The 17,827-nt window shown below is 38.0% G+C and overlaps 1 protein-coding gene and 1 pseudogene across 8 annotated transcripts in view; one reads left to right on the top strand and one right to left on the bottom strand.

The window, feature by feature from the left end:
* Positions 1-17,827, top strand: part of BAIAP2 (BAR/IMD domain containing adaptor protein 2) — a 403,422-nt gene that overhangs the window by 99,274 nt on the left and 286,321 nt on the right. The gene's annotated exons all lie outside the window — the stretch shown is intronic.
* LOC138142978 (ADP-ribosylation factor 1 pseudogene) lies at positions 3,729-11,606 on the bottom strand (annotated as a pseudogene).

The following is a 17,827-nucleotide window of genomic DNA, read 5'->3' as shown; positions in this document are numbered from 1 at the left end:
GAGAGAGAGAGAGAGAGAGAGAGAGAGAGAGAGAGAGAGAGAGAGAAAGAGAGAGAGAGAGAAAGAGAGAGAGAGAGAGAATAAAAGATGCTTAAGTTAAAAAAAGATGCTTAAAAGTTGCCCCATTACAGATGCTTCAAAATAAATTAGTACTGCGACTATTTTAAAATCCCTGACTTCCCATTGTATCTCAGATCTCTCTTTATTTGCCTGTCCTCTCCCCCCACCCCCAACCCCAGCTACTGGAAAAAAAAGAACAGGGCAAGTGATGATGTTTTGAAGTTGACCCCGACTTCCTTTCATCTACTCCATGGAAACTCATTTGAAAACATTTGTTTCTCTTTAGCTTTTGGTACAACCTCCCCAGATCTCCCCATATCCTAAATTGATTTTCTGCCAGGGGATGTGCCAGCAGAAGCTGGGGCTCATTGTTTCTCTGGAGTTGCCCAGCTCCCTCTGCTCATTCTCCATATGCCATAAAACATTCTGTGTATTATGTGATAGCCTTGGCGTCCCCATGGCAACCAGCTCAGTTGTCTCCTTTCTGTACAGGATTAAGACTTCAGGTAGGAATCAGCAGTGGGAGTGGAGTGGTGGGGGTGGAAGCGGGGGAGGGAAGCAATCCAGCCCTTCTAGAAAGTGACTAAGACAGAGGATGAGGAGAATCAGTAATGAAACAGAATGGGCCAAGCCATCATTTTCCAAATATGAGGTTATCCACAATATAACACAATTCTCTGATGTTCTGTGCACCACAGTTTTCTGGACAACTTGGACCATGTTTGGTGTTGGTCTGTGGATTTTTGTTGGGCTTAGGTTGTGGTGGAGCACCAACTTTTTCCTTTTGTAGGTCTGGGTTCCATATTACTGGGCTCAGCCCCTTCCTGTCTGTATTCATTGTGGTGCTATGAAGTCAGCTTGAGTCTGTTGGGAGTTGTCGTGACAACACAGCTGGATTTCTGGACAGGTTAGTAAGGGAAAGAGAGATGAGATTAGTTTTCTCTCCCTCCTTTCCAATAAAGGCTTAATAAACCCTGTCATGCCAATTATTGTGCTCCCTCCCTAATAATAACAATAAAGATAATAGCAATAGACACTTATATGGGCTTTAAATTTATAAAACATTTGACATAGATTGTCTCATTTGAATGTTACACTGAGCCTTTCAACGTAGGTTCTATAGGTATTCTTTCCATTTTATAGATGAGAAAACTAATGCTCACATAGGCTAGATGGCTTGCCCATGACCACTTAGATAAGTAAGTATTGGAGATGAGATATGAACCCAGATTTTCCTGATTCCAAGTTGGGTTCTATGCCCACTCCACAGTGCTGCCCAGTTTGTGGCCATTAATGGACTTAGGCAGCTAGGTGGAACAGTAGTACCTGGAGTACCTGGAGTCAGGAAGACTTTTGTTCAAATATGGCTTCAGATACTTCCTAACTGTGAGACCCTAGGCAAATCTCTGCCCGCCTCCATTTCCTCCACTGTAAAATGGGAATAATAACAGCACCTACCTCACAGGATTGTTGTGAGGATTAAGTGAGGTATTTGTAAAGCACTTAGCATAGTGCTTGGTACATAGTAGGCACTTTACAAATACTTATTCCCTTCCCCCTCCCCTAAATGGTCAGGGTTTCGATCTAGATGTTTCTCTTTGGAATAGATATATGAGTATATAGATTATAAGGCCCTTGAAGGCATGGATCTGCCAATCTAATCATCTTTGTAGCAACAGAGTAGTTACCCAAATGTTTGCTGAGTGAATGAAAGAATGTATGACTACTACTTACCCTCATACATCAAATACCTCAATACCCACGGGAACATGACTAGCTCCTTGTTTCTCAAATCTACCTGTAGTGGATTTCTGTCATTTCTAGAAGTCCTATTTAGTCCAGCTGGAAGCATGATTAATAGTTATGATTTGGCATTGGAGATTAGTACATTCTCAACCTCATGGTGAACCAGTTAATACTGTGCTTTATTCACCTGTCAAGTGGAGACAAAAAGCTCTGAGCCAGGGAGTCTCTGCACACAAACTAACTGTATTATTTTGTCTCTCCAGGCTTCAGTTTCATCTTCTAAATGAGAATCACAAAAGTTGCTTACCACTTCTAAAAAATCAATAGTTTTATATATAGGTAGAAAGTATAATGGGAATACTGCCATTTATAACTTGGCCCCTTCCTACCTTTCTAGTCTTCTTATACCTTACTTTCTTCCAAGCTCCTATTCTTCCATTCTTTTTTTAATAGTTCAGAGATTTTATTTTAATAGTTTTAATTACACTGTTTGTTGAGATGAAAACTGAAAACAAGTATACAAAATAGTCGATTACTGTGTATTGAAAGGATTAAGTTTCCATAAGACCAAACAAACCAGTTCTGAGTTTTTCCTGAGATAAAGTTTAACAACTCCATCTTCTTAGTGTTTATCAGAATACAAAAGGGGAAAAAAGGAAAGATCTTTTTTTTTCCAGATGGTAAATCTGACCCTTGTAGTAATGAGGGGTAGTACAGGACATTTTACACATACACAGATAGGGGTATTGGTCCAAAATGGGACCGAATACTTCTAGAATAGAATGACTCCCCAAGCTCTCATGCTCAATTTATTTTCTTTCAAAATCTAGACACCATAGAGAAATGCCTGGTGTTCTTGACTGTGATTTTGAAATATCTCCAGCCAAGCTTTGAGGCTAATATAGGCTGTTCTTACTGTGGAAGGTTTCAAACAGAAGCACCACACACTTCACCAAAATTTAAAAGCGGTTTTTTTGTTGTCCAAATATGTCAGAAAGCTCTTCTCAATGTTTATAACCAGCCATCATTGTGTCCTTCCTAAGAGTTATTCAAGTGTGATGGAGAACCAATCACAGCCTGACTTGAACTACTGGGGGGGGGGGGAAGGGAGAGAGTCTAGTTCTAAATGATTTATGATTGAAGATCTAATACTCTTAATGAGCAGCCTGCTCTGAAACACAACCTCAAAGCTTTTTTTCCTAATAAGTATCCATGTAAGTACAAATACAAGCACAAATTCTATGAAATACATAAAGATCCAAAGACATAGCATTACATGGATTTCTATTTTAACTGCAAAATCCATCACTTGTTTGATTTTTGACCATCATTTCTCAAGTTTCAAAAGACAAACTACAGACAATTATAATGGTCTGGTATTCAAGTTGTTACTGCAAAACCTATTCTGTTCTCTGTGTTTAAATGTTTTACTTGTCTTTTGAAATTTTTTCACTATTTAAGAAAAATACACTGAGTTCAGGTTAAAATCTCAATACAGATCTCACAAGCCAGTAGGAGTAGCATTCCACTGTGTAACCCGAGTGTCAATACGCTTAAAATCCCTTCCCAGTACTAAATGGTGAATTGATTTTCTAAATATATTTTTTAATATTTTAAATTTTTTAAATTTTTTATATTTTTTATAATAGAAAAAGCTGAGTAATATTGCATAGGAGTGTGAGAAACTGCTCCATTGGAAACAAAAACTGTTTACATTAAATAAGAAACCTGTTTTCAGGCCTGTATTTGCCACATTTACAGCATAGTGTAATACATGCTGCGACAAAGGATAGGAAAAAAATAAAAAAACAAGTTCTGGCCCTCAATACCACAAAGCACAGTTTGCCCCATGAGAGTAAAGCAAAGGACGAATGGGAGGAAATAAGACGGAGAGAAGGAAAGAGGGAGGAAGGACTTTTGTTTCATTTTTGGTTTTGGACCTGATTGGACAACCAGTTTGGTCCTTCATAGAGCCCATCCCCACTAGTGGCACAGGTTGCTTGGATGTACCAGTTTCTGTGAGGAAGAGAATGAAGTCTAAGTTTATTTGTGATTTCAGTTCCATTCATGACATTGGCAAGATCTTGTTTGTTAGCAAACACTAATAAGACAGCCTCTCTAAGCTCATCCTCTGCCAACATTCTCATCAGTTTTTTCTGGGACCCCATTCACTCGTTCTCTGTCATTACTATCAACCACAAAAATCAGTCCTTCTTTTCTAGAAGTAATGACACCATTATGCTTGCCCTGGCCACCTAAATCCCACATCCTGAAGTTAATGTTTTGTATTCTATAGTTTCTACTTTGAAACCTACAGTGGGAATAATAGTTACTATCTCACTTAGCTTCAGTTTGTACAAAATAGCTGTCTGGAATGCAGCATCCAGACCAATAGTTAAAATCTGCATTTTTTTTTTTTACCAAAGAGAGCCCTTTGAAGAGATTAGCAAATATATTCCCCATCTTCCAAGTGTGAAGTGTTGAAAGCTGGGAAGGGAACCTCCTTGATCCTGAGACTTGGGCTTCCAGCCTCCTCACCCAAGAGTGACATTCCTAATATATATTATCTCATTTCCAAGTTCCAACAACCCTGGGAAGTAGGCTCTAAAGGCATTGTTATCCTCATTTTACAGATGAGTACACTGATGCTCATGTTTCATTCCCACAAGACAGTGGTTCCTGATGGCAGCCATGTAAGTGCCCTTATTTTTCCATTCCTAATATACTCTGTGACCTAATGACACTGACTGCCTTGCTATTCTTTTAACACAACATTTTTACCAGTTATCTCTCATGCCTAAAATGTTCTTTCTCTTCATCTCTCCCTCCATACTTCCCTAGCATGCTTTAAGTCACAGCTAAAATCCCCCCTTCCACAAGGAGCCTTTCCCAAACCCTCTAATTCTCCTACCTTCCCTCTGTTGATTATTTCCAGTTTATCCTGTATATAGCATTTTTGTACATAGTTGTTTACACATCATCTCTCCCATTAGGGCAGGGACTATTTTCCCACTTCTTTCCTGGCACAGAGTAGTTACTTAATAAATGCTAATTCACTGACTGACTTGCTATCAATGTGATCATGGGCAAGTCATTGAAGTATACTGAGCATCAGTGTACTCATCTGTAAAATGGGGATACCAATACCTTTAGAACCTACTTCCCAAGGTAGTTGTTACATGGAAATGAGGTAATATATATTAAGAACTTCACAGAGGGGTGGCTAGGTGGTGCAGTGAATAGAACACCAGCCCTGGAGTCAGGAGGACCTGAGTTCAAATCCAGGCTCAAACACTTAATACTTACTAGCCGTGTGACTTTGGGCAAGTCACTTAACTCCAATTGCCCTGCCTTCCGCCCTCCAAAAAAAAAACCCAAAAGAAAGAACTTTGCAAACTTTAAAGAGCTATATAAATATACCTTTCCCCCAAAACTCTTTCCTTTTCTCAACTTTCCTATGTTTAGGTGCAGGGGTGGGAAACCTGTGGCCTCGAGGCCAAATGTGGCTCTCTAGGTCCTTGGGTGTAGCCTTTTGACTGAGCCCAAGTTTTACAGAACAAATCCTTTTATTAAGGGGATTTGTTCTGCAAAGTTTGGATTCAGTCAAAAGACTGCACTTGAGGACCTAGAGGGCCACATTTGGCCTCAAGGCCACAGGTTCCCCACCCCTTTAGGACATTACAGTCCCAATCACTTAGGCTCACAACCATCATGTCATCCTCAGCCCACTCTTACCCCACATATCTAATCTATGGTCAAATCTTGTAGTTTTTGTTTTTACATTTTTCCTAAATGTTCCCTTCTTACCCCTGCCTTGGTACAAAGACCTCATTGTCTCATACCTGGACTATTGAATTATTACTGGTTGGTCTCCCTACCTCAGGTCTCTTCCCACTCTAACACATCTTCCACTTAGTTGCCAAAATAATTTCCTTAAAGCGCAAGTCTGACACATATTGCCATCATCCCTACTGAAAGACCTTAGCTTCAAAATGTCAAGGTCCTCCACTGTATTCTGGGCCATTACCAGTCATCATGAGTTTTGTCTTGCATGGACTCCAGTGGCTCTGGAGGACAGCGTGAGGCTGATGACTTTGCACAGCTCTGCCTCACTCAAATCCAATTCACTTGCAAGTCAAGACGTCACCCTCCAGATGTCATTGATCCTTTTCAAGAACAAAGGATGAACAACAAACACAACAACCACCCCTGCTCAATAAACTCCAGGGTTTTCCTATTCCAGGATAAAATACAAAGTCATCTGGCTTTTAAAGACCTTTCCAGCCTGTTTTCTACCTTTCCTGTCTTCTCCTTCTTTACTCCCTTCTATAGAGTCCACAATCCAGCTATGCCCTTCATTTCCCAACTCTGTACCTTTGCAAAAGTTGTTCCCCATGCTTGGAATGCTTTCCTTCCCCACCTCATCACTGCCATCTCCTGACTTCCCTAGCTTCCTTTAAGACTTGGTTCAAATCCTACCTTCTGTAGAAAGATTTTTTCAGTCTCCTTTACTACTATTTTCCCTTGGAGATTATCTTCCACCTGTAGGGAACCAATTCCAATTGTCCTAATTTATATCTTTCCACTGGACCCAGATGGCTCCAGAGGAGAAAGTGAGGCTGGTGACTTTGCACAGCTCTCCCTCACTTAAATCCAATTCACTTGAAAGTCATGGCATGACCTAACTGATATCATGGTTCTCTTCAGAAATGAAGGACAAACAACAATCTTCCATCTACACTCGATAGATAGAAAGATAGATAGATAGATTGATAGAGATATAGATAGAAGATAGATCAATAGTTAGATACAGATATAGATATCCCATGCACACATCCTCATACACATCTATGTACACACATACACACAATTTATGTTTTCTCCTTTTTTAGAATGTGAGTAAGAGCAGAGACTAGGGAGGCCAGGTAGCACAGCGAGTAAGATCACCAGCTCCAGTGTCGGGATGACCTGGGGATCGAATCTGGGCTCAGACACTTAGCACCCACCCAGAAACACCTTATTACTTAACCCCAATTGCTTAGGGGGGTGAGGTGGCTCAGCGAGTAAGAGCACCAGCTCCAGTGTCGGGACCTGGGGATCAAATCCAGGCTCAGATACTCAGCACCACACCCAGAAATAACTGGCCATGTAATGTTGAGCAAGTTACTTAACCCCAGTTGCTCTAAAAAAAAAAAAAGAGGAGAGACCATTTCCCCCCCCCTTTCTTTGTATCCCCACTACTTAGCATACGCCTGGCACATAGTAAATGCTTAACAAAGGCCATCTTATTCTTCCCATTGGCATTCAAATAGAAATTGTTCAGCAACAAGTTATTACCTTACTATTATTCTTTTATATTTAATGGATGACTGGCCAGGTGGATAAAATAACTGCATTTTGTAACTGAATAAAAGTATTGGACTGTAATTTCTTATTCTATAGAATCACTGAAAGAAGCATCTTCAGGACAATTCCAAGATCAGAAAGGATGATGGGACACATTTCTCATAGTGTTCCCACAGTTTTAATTTCTATCACCAGGTTTCCATATTTTGAACACTTGTCACTATGTTGTTTAGAGATTATTATATTCAATGTATCAACAGCTATTTAAATATTGTTTTAACTTTTTATGGTTTCTATTGTCTGGGTGCTTATAAACAACAGTTTCATCTGTAATAATGCTGAAGCTTTATTATGTATTATTTGCAATGTATTTGTTGAATCCTCAAGTATATTTTGAGATCCTCATATGTAGCAAGGGGATTTGCTGTCTGTTAGTTTACTAAAGAGATTGAACTTCTGATGCATAATCTTGGCCACAAGACCAAGTTTTTCTATGTATTTTGTAGCTGTTTAATTTTAACCCAGTTCCTATTGTCTCATTGTATAATCTGCATGGATTCATATATCTAGACTCATTAAGAAAAACTTTTCCATAATTTCTTGTGACAATGGTCTGAGCCTGAATTGCTATTGTATAAACCAGTCTAATGACCCAGTCATGGAGTTTTAGTCATGGAGGATCTTTTGAATCTGCTCTTAGATTTCTTTTGTAATTGTTGTTCAATCATGTCCAACTCTTTGTGACCCCATTTAGGATTTTCTTGCTAAAGATATTGGAGTAGTTTGCCATTTCCTTCTCAGATGAGGAAACTGAGGCAAATAGGGTTAAATGACTTGCTCAGGGTCACACAGCTAGTAAGTGTCTGAGGCTGGTATTGAACCCTGACTCCAGGTCCGTTGTGCCACTCTAAGCACTGCACCACCTAGTCATCTCTTAGATCTTAGATGCTTTATTGGCTCCACCTATGAAGGTGTCTCCACCTTTATCTGAAGGTAAACTAGTTTAAATTAACTAGGAGCATATACTTAATTGCCAGGCTTTTCTGTTGCTTTGTGAAGTTATGTCAACTTATCAGAAACTATTCTAATTTTAACCTTTTTATCATAAATTGTAATAAAATGATGATGACATTTTTATTGTTACCTCATTCTCATCTTTCTTTGGCGTTGAAATAGAAATGATCCTAGAACAAGTCATTTCCCTTCTAATTTTTCTTATATTTAATATTCTGTGCACCATTATATAAATTGATGAAATAAGTGCTTTTTGGTAATTGAATAAAAGTTATTTATATGTAAACTCATTCTGTGCTGGGTTCACTGAAAGCAACTTTGAGATAACTCCAATGACATGATAAACTGAGATGAGACATCCAGGCAAGATGACAGGGATTGTATCTAGTTCATTCTATTCCCACAAGATTTTTGTTTCTTCTGTTAGATATTTAAATTTTTTTTGTTGTGAACTTGAAAAACATCAATATGAACATTTTCATATCAAATGAAGTGGGGTCTGAACTGGCCTTTGGGGGCAGTCCCAGGAAATGTCAGATCTCCACTGGAAACTTCAGGGAACTGCAGGGAGAAATGGAACTCAGCACTGAAAGGTTTGTAATTTGAGATTATAAAGCAGGAGGCAGCTAGGTTGCTCAGTGAATAGAGCACTGGTCCTGGATTCAGGAGGACCTGAGTTCAAATGTGACCTCAGACATTTGACTTTGCTAGCTGTGTAAGCTTGGGCAAGTCACTTAACCCCAACTGCCTTGCCTTTCCCCTTTCCAAAAAAAAAAAAATAAATAAAAGAAACAAATACATACCTCATACCCCATTTCCATTGCATATTGTGCACCTTTCTACTTTGTGTTTTCCTTTTGTTGAACTTCTGGCAGTCATATAGTTCACCACAAATTTTCTAGATTTTCCTCCTTTGAGGGATTTCCTTATCACCTAATTTCTTTACTTCTTAAGCCTCTATAAGCAAAGTTTTTGGTTGATGTTTAATGGGTTATTTTGCTCTTTGCACTTCTTTGACTACTCATATCACTTTTACCTTGATGATCATTTAATATCAATTTAATAACCTTAATAAGGGCCAGGGTCTGAACTAATCAACCAGAAGAAGAGCCTGGACCTAAAGCTTTTTTGTTCTCTGAGGAAACTCAGAGAAACCTCTTCCTACATCAACAAAGCCAGATTTTATGACCCTTAATCCGAGGCACTAACTTGGGTAATGGGATTTTTTCTTATCTTAATATTTTTTGGACATATACTATGTTATGGCATGTTAATGGTAAAGAAAACACAGATATCTTGGGTCATAATTTCAATTATGTTATTAATTACACTTTGTAAACTCTCTTATTTTACTGCATTTACCACCTATTCAATTAAGAAAATTCCTTTCTCATACAATGATTAAACATTTATGGAGATCATAAATTTGAGTGACACAGCCACCCTGAATTGGGAGGGTTCTAAAATGAATTTAAGTTTTCTCATTCTTTTGTTCAGGAGTCAGATTTTAGTCTGGCTCCATACACATATGTATCTGACTAACTTTAAGGGAATAAACAATATGGATTTACCTATTACTTAGTCTGTTTGCCTCCTTTAACTAATCTTTCAGGTTGGCAACCTTTTATATTTTGCTTTTAATTGTTGATTAAGGAGAATTTCTAATACATTTTTATTTTCCAGATTCCTTTCTGAAAGTTTCTTTTTTGTCAGGGATACTATGACATTCAAACTGTCCACTCCTTGTACCAGTTATTATAATATTCTTGTAATCTTCCTTTGTCTTCCCACAGCTCTTTGGTAGCTCTCTTCAATGGCTTCTGCCATTAGAGTATATGAAATCTGTTCTTAAGACTATTCCTTGATACCTTAATGTTTCTTCCTATGGTTCAAATTGTGGGGGCAGCAACTGCATATGATATTGTGTACAAGTCCTGAAGTACAGGATGTCTCAAAAGACTGCTTTGTCATATTTTAGGTCAAATATTATGGGGAAATATGTCAACTTAAAAATTATTTAAAGTTGGACTCATGCCATCCAACCTAAAAAAGAGCTTTTAAAAATTCCTAAAGTGCCTATCTTCTTTTCAAATTCATTGGAGATCTATTTTTGTCATGTGTTCAATTTCTTTTTTAAAAATTGATTATTGATATCTTGTTTTTACATTGTCTACATTTCCATATACTTACATATATATGTATATATACATATATATATATGAAATATGTATCCTCTCCTTCCCCCTCCATTATAGCAAAAATTAAAAAGGAGGAAAAAGTTCATCATAACTTAACAACACTTTGATGCAGCGCTTCTCACAGATAGTCCCCATCCTCTGCAAAGAAGGGGTGGAAGTCCCTTCTCAACAGCTTTTATTTAAACTTCCTTTCTATCATTATGAACTTGAAGAAATCAACAAATAGGACCATTTCTCTATACAAAGAACAGAAAATGAGAACTACATACAAAGTTGTGAATCTCAACTATAACATTTTTTAAATGTCCAGTTTAACATTGTAGCTCCAATGCTGCTATGCTTTTCTGAGTTCACTTTACAATTTCTCTTTTGTTTACTAACACCTTTATTTTCTTCCATTTTAGACTCTAAGTTATCCTTACCCCTGACTTTCCCACCACCAAAAAACTAAAAATAAAATATTGTAACAAGTGGAGTCTCTTTTGCTCTAGTCCCATCTCTTGTAACATGATTCTGGTATACTTAGAGTTTAAACTGCCCTACTTCTAGTTATAGGGGGGCACAGTAGATAGAGTGTGGGGACTAGAGTCAGGAAGATCTGAGTTCAAATCCAGCCTCAGACACTAATTAGCTGTTTGACCCTGATCAAGTCACTTAATCCTGTTTGCCTCAGCTTCCTCATCTATAAAATGAGCTAGAGGAGGAGGAAATGATAAACCACTCCAGGATCTTTGCCAAGAAAACCCAAAATGGGGTCATGAAGAGTTGGACACGACTGAAATGATTAACTAACAACAATTCTAGTTAGAGCTGACTATTGAAACTTACCAATAAGCTTCATGAAGATATAATTCTACTTTCTTCATCCTGAGCAGGCCTTTCTGGTTAGTGTTAGAACCTGCACCTTTTGCTACTGGTGCATGTTCCCTGACTTCATTGCACACCCTCCCCCACTCCCACCCCCTCCAGTGATGTGACAGCTGCCATGGCAGGCCCATTCTCTGAAAACCCAGACTCTCTAGGTCAGTTCTGCACAACATATGACCTGCACAACATATGACCTTATGTGGCCCATGAAAAATGTACAGGATGTAAAAGAAAGTAAAGATGTAAGGAGTGCTTTGTCTGTGCCCCACTTGCCTTCCACTTGTCATTATTGAGCTTGTCATGTAACTTGGAGTTACATGACAGTGTAGCTGTCGGGTTGCCACTGCGCACTCGTGACACCCAGCAACCAAACATCGTCAGTCCGTCCCTAGTCTGAGAGGAGCGAGAGTCAAATCTTTTTCCTGTTTTCAGTCGTTACTGGAATTGAACAGGGAGAAAGTGAGTGCAGCCACGTGCCAATGCCACTATGTGATGAATGAATGTGAGGACTTCTTTTCTTCCTTCATTGCGTGGTCTCCCTCCAAGTTACATGAATGTCTAGCGCTCTCTCCAAGGTCAGACACTAAACTCAATATTTCTTTGTATGTGAGCAGTTGCTGTGGAGATTTTTCTGGTTCCAACATTAAAGTTTTTGGGGTGACTTTGTAAAATGAGTGATAAAAAGAAATAGAAGATCAAATAAGGACATAGAGTGTTTAATCTTGAATGGACCAATACTTGTTTACTTACTCAAGAGACAAAACGGTGTAGGTTGTTTGCTGAGAAGCAAAGGAATACAATCTTTGTAGCTATTTTGAATCAAAACATCCTGACTTAAGCAAATTGGACACCAATAAAAAACAAATTAAAACGTCCAAATTGTTGAAAAATCTCAGTGGGGAACAATGAATTTTCAAGAGAGTAAACTCAGAAAATAAGGTGGCTGCTAAGGTTAGTTTTTGGATTTCTGATGAAATAGATTTCAAACATGATTCCTGAGTATGATAAACTGATTACTGACAAGGTGTAATATGTCACATTAACTAAATATAAACAATAAGTAAAACTGAAAAAATGTTTTAAATGTATACTACTTAGCAAAGTAATTTTTTGATATTTATGTGGTCTCATGATAAATAAAAATCTTAAGTAATAAGTATAATTAATTGATATTGATTAAAATTTCCTTTTTTAAAAATATGGTTTATTAATGGTCCCATATATATAATGTGTGTGTGTGTGTGTCTGTGTGTCTGTGCTCTCCAAGCAATGCTGTCCTTATGTCCTTGTGTATGTGTTTGTGTTGAATGGGAAAGGTTAAAACTTCTCAGCGCATAAGTTTTCTTGTGGGAACAAGCCAGAGTTTTGGCTTCCACCTTCCCTTTTCTTTCCCCCTTCTTTACTATTGCCTCTTCATTAGGGGCATTAGGCCTCTTCAGGAGACCTCCACCCTTGTTTGCCACGCCCTTATCAGCATTAGGCCTTTTAGGGGTTTTTGACCTCCATCCTTGTTTGCCAAATAAGGACATGAACAGTACCCTGGTTACCTGCCCATCTCCCAGCCAATAGGGGATAGTGGCGGGCTTCCTTGTTCCTTATCACTGGAGGAGATTTTATGATCAGATTGTAAACCCAACTCCCAGTCAATGGGAAAAGGGAAAGCAGGGGGGAGGGGGCTTGACTGCGTTAGGGTATAAATTCTTGTTCTGTCTTCTGTAACATGCTTCCTCTCCCTGATCCACCATGGAGAAGACCACCCTCTTCCCATAGGGGAAGAGAATAAAAATTTCCTGTTTTTATCCTGAGAAACCTCCATGTTCTTGATTAAATTTTGAATGGGGTTTTTTACCTCACCCAGTGTGTATGCCTGAGTTGTATGATAGATCCTCTTTCCTATTCCCTTCCCCCATGTCATCATTGCTTTCAATGAAGCCTTACATTAAACTGACTCCTTTTGTTTTGCATGTTATCCTCAGCACCCAAATTCATTAAGGGGTAGTTTTCCTCAGTGTTTCTGACTAGCCCATGAGCCTTTCATTGGACATAAACTGGGTACCCCAAGAAGGACTTAATCTGTTGATAGCCACCTACACTGGGGGAGTATGACACTGTTAGCCCACTTGTAGAAAGCAAGGGAAACCCTACATTCTCTCAGGAGAGACTTTTTTATTCCAGAAAGTATTTATGCCAAAGTGTTTGGTTCATATTTTTTATTTGTAGTTTTTCTAGTTATTTTGCTTGCATACCTAATTCATTGATTTTTTTTTCTCCTTTCTTGTTTAGTATTTAGAGACATAAACTTTCCTTTGGCTGCAGCCCAAAAGTTTTGATATGCCATCTCATCTTTGTCATTTTGTCAGTTTCTGTAGTTTCTGTGATTTGTTCTTTAACCCACTACATTCTTTATGATTAAATTAGTCACTATTTAAATTTGAATCCTTTCTTCAAATATTCTTTATTAATTATAATTTTATTGCATTGTGTTCAAGAAAGTATATGTATAATATTTCTGCTTTTCTGCATTTGTTTTTTGCAGCTTTTTTGTTTTATGGTCAGTTTTTTATAGATACCACGAATAGCTGATAGCTATGTATGTTCTTTTCTATTCCTTTCTATAAATGCCAGAGGTCTATCATATCTAACTTTTGCAAAAGTTCTCTCAGGTTCTCTCATATGTGTGTGTACACACACACACACACACACACACATATACACATATACATACCCATATGTATACCTATGCATGAATATATTATATCACATTTTAAGATTTACAAAGCACTTTACAAATATTGTCTCATTTTTTCCTCACAATAAATCTAGGAGTTAGGTACTATTATTATCCCCATTTTACAGATAAGGAAACTAAGGCAAATAAAGGTTAAATGGCTTTCCCAGGATCACAAAACTGATAAATGTCTGAGGTTGGTTTTGAATTTAGAGCTTCCTGATTCCAGGTCCAGCACTCTATCCACTGAAATTTCTAGCTGTCTTTGATGTTCTGCTACTTGGTATATGTATACTATATTAAATATTAATATTATTTCATTATGTTTTGTGTCTTTAAGCATAATGTTGTTTCCCTGCTTATCTCTTTTAACCAAGTCTGTTATTCCTGCTTTGTTTGAGATCCTGATTACTATCCCTACTTAAAATTTATCTGAAGCATATCAAATTCTGTTCCTCAATTTAGCTGTTTGAATCTTTATATTTCAGAGTGTGTTTCCTGTAAACAAGTTATTTATTCTACTTTCTAATCCATTTTGCTATTCTCCTCTAATTTGCAGGTGAATTCATCCTATTCACATTTACTGTTATGATTGCTAATTGCATATTTACTTCCATCATAGCTTCTTATATTTTTATGCTTTTCCTCTAGGTGACTGCCTCTTCTTTTCCTCTTCCTCCTCTTCCTCATTCTTTTCCTTCTTCTTCAAAAAAAGGGAGGACATGAAAAAAGGGAAGGAATTTGATCAACTCTAGTCATCTGTAACTGAAGTGTTTTCTTCCTATTCCTCTACCCCTCCTCTTATCACAAAGAACAAATCCTGATTTCTGGCTCTTATATTTTATTTTCCTTTTAATTCCTTCTTCATGATCAACCCTCTAAAGTTGAAATTTGTTTTGTTTATGACTGTTCCCTTCCTGACTATTCTATTATATTCACTTCTTCTCTTTCTTCATACTTACCTACTTCCTTGTTGAGTTAGATGCATTTTTATATGTTCTGCCCTCTTTTATCTGATTCAGATAAGGAGATCATCTGATTCTCACTTCTCACAACCCTACTTTCCTGTTTGTGAACTTTCTCCATCTTTGCAAAATAACAAGCTCTTTCAGATGCTTCTTCATCTCTCCTCTAATGTATTCCCTTTATCTTTTCTTTCTTCTCTTTAAGCCAACAAAGCAGAACATTACCATATTCAGTTCCTGTGCTCATCTTAATTTAACTCCTTCTATGATCCTTGAAATGAGGATTTTGAAGCAACTCTTTTCCTTCTATTAGAATGTAAGTACTTCACCATTGCTTAGCTCCTTCGGATTGCTTATATGTATTTGTCTTCCTGGTTTTCTCTTGACTCCTTTCTTTGCATTTCAAAGTTTTGGTTTAGCTCTGGTCTTTTGGTAAGAAATGCTTAAAAGTCTTCTTTTCTATAAAAAGGCTTATTTTTTAATCCTTATAGGACTACACTCAGTTTGCAGAGTAAGTTATTGTTTGTTGTAGGTCTTTAACTTTTGCCTTTTGGAATAGCATATTCCAAGTTTTTCTCTTCTATATCATTGTACCTATTAAATCTTATATGATACTATGGTTTCTCATGACTTGAATTATTTCTTTCTAACTGCTTTTTTATTTCTTTATTTTATTTGTCCTTTTACTTGTTACCCTTTGTTCTTGAAGAGGACCAAAATTGCATCACTATGCTGGAGTCAAGTTACAGCATGTCCAATTATGGCTGATCAGATCAGTAGGAGCTTGGAAGTCTCTACCATAGGTCAGGCACAAATAGTCCATATGAACATTTGAGGTGGAGATGTCTCTAAATTTGTGCATCTCACATTTCTTTTGAGCTATTGCAATTCTGTTTTGCTCATAGAGCACAGCACTTTCTTTGATACAGGCATGCCATGCTAGACAGTCCTTTGCTAGTGTCTCCCAAGTCACACAATCAATTGCAAAGTTCTTCAAAGAAACTTTGAGAGTGTCCTTGTATCACTTCTTCTGACTGATGGGGTTTAGGCTCTGGGAACCCCCTTCAATCTTTCACTTGATCTAGCATTCCACAAAGGCTAAAAGCCTTCCATTATCAATATGAGTGAATCTCTGTTACCCTTAACCTAGCCTAGCCCTCCATTGTCTGTTACCTTCAGCTACCTCTCACCCTTGATACCATCAGAATCCCATTCTCTTGATTCAGGGAGTCTGACCCCAGTCCCATCAAGATCCTCCTTAGACTTTTCCTCAAGACTTTCCCTAGACCACTCCTCCCAGACTACTAGACCACCCCCTAGATCCCTCCCACAATCTTTCTGTATATAAGATCCATCTTGCCTCCATGAAGGGGCTGAGATTCAATCTAGCTCAGACTCAGTCTGTGTCAGATTGTTCTGGCCCGCTTGTCAATACAAGTGTCACAAATACTTAGGTTCCTTAAGAGTCTACCCATTATGGCAAATCTTTAATAAATCTTGCTTTTCTTTGGCTGAGAGAAGGCTTGAGTCAAATTCATTTGGTGGGACCCAGCATGTCAGTATTTTGGGGTCTTGAGCACCCCTAAACCCCAAACCTCAACATGACTACCATATGAGTGCCTTCATTATGTGAGTTCTTTTGTTGATTTGGGTTTCTTTCAAAACATGGTCAGTGAATTCTATTTTCACATAGCCCAGTGGGCCTAGAGTCAGGTAGACCTGAGCTCAAATCTGACCTCAGACACTTACTAGCTGTGTGACCTTGGGCAAATCACTTAACTTCTATTTTCTTCAGTTTCTTCATCTATGAAATAAGGATAATAATAATAGTACATATCTCCTAGGATTGTTATGAGGATCAAATGAGATAATAATTGTAAAGTGCTTAGCACAATGCTATATTTATGTTAGCTATTATTATTATTCTAAAGATTTATCCAGCCTTCTCTAATGATTTCTTGAAAAGAGAAGTATAGATAGTAGCAGAAAAAATACAACCAAGTTTTACCCCACAACTCTTCCATGCAGATTTAGAAAATGCACCAGATTGAAAAATCCAAGAAAAAAAAATCATAGTCATTTTTCCAGGCCAGGATGGCAAAGGGATATTGGAGCTAATGGTAGGTGGAATCTAGTCAGGAATAGCTGTGTGGAGCATTTCAACATAGGGAGAGGAAAAAGGGAAGCTTCTTTTTTTTCTTTTCTTTTTTTTTTCACCTTTTGGAGGGGAATTGGTGTTACATACCTTGCCCAAGGTTACACAGCTAGTTTGTGTGTGTGTGTGTGTGTGTGGGTGTTAAGTGTCTGAGGCTGGAACCGAACTCAGGTCCTCCTGACTTTGGGCTGGCACTTTACTCACTGCGCCACCTAGCTGCCCTGAATCTTCTTTTTTTCAAGGGAAAAAGGAAGTTTCAGATCTACCATAGAAGGTTCTGATCTTGTGTGGAGTCAAAAAATAGATGCCAACTAGCAGTTCTGTCCCTCACTACCCAGTTCTAGGTCAGGAACTTGCAGAACTGATACCAAAAAGGCAAGGCAGTGATCAAACCTTGACCAGGATCAGACTACATGGAGAATGCTGAAATTTTGTAGGTCCCCAACTTGAGCTTTCCCCCTAAGATCCTGGAAAAACAACACTCAAGATGCCAGGAAATCAATAGCAGGAACCTAGATGACACAAACTCATTCAAAACATTGCCCCTAGAAGTGCACAGAGTCTATCTCTAGTATAAACTTCAAAGTCAGGAAGTAGGCTAGAAGAAATAAAGAGCAAACAAAAAAATAATTCCACCATAGAAAGCTAATATACTCAAGACACAAACCTAGAATAAGAGAAAAACTCCAAAATATCAATAAGCAAAGCCTCAAAGCAAGACAGTTTGGCTACAAGTTTAATGAGAATT

The sequence above is a fragment of the Petaurus breviceps genome, unplaced genomic scaffold (assembly GCF_028583685.1).
Source record: "Petaurus breviceps papuanus isolate PSGF00001 unplaced genomic scaffold, PetGlider_PUasm1.0 90617, whole genome shotgun sequence".
NCBI classification, from domain to species: domain Eukaryota; kingdom Metazoa; phylum Chordata; class Mammalia; order Diprotodontia; family Petauridae; genus Petaurus; species Petaurus breviceps.
This window is presented reverse-complemented; position numbering and strand designations above follow the sequence as displayed.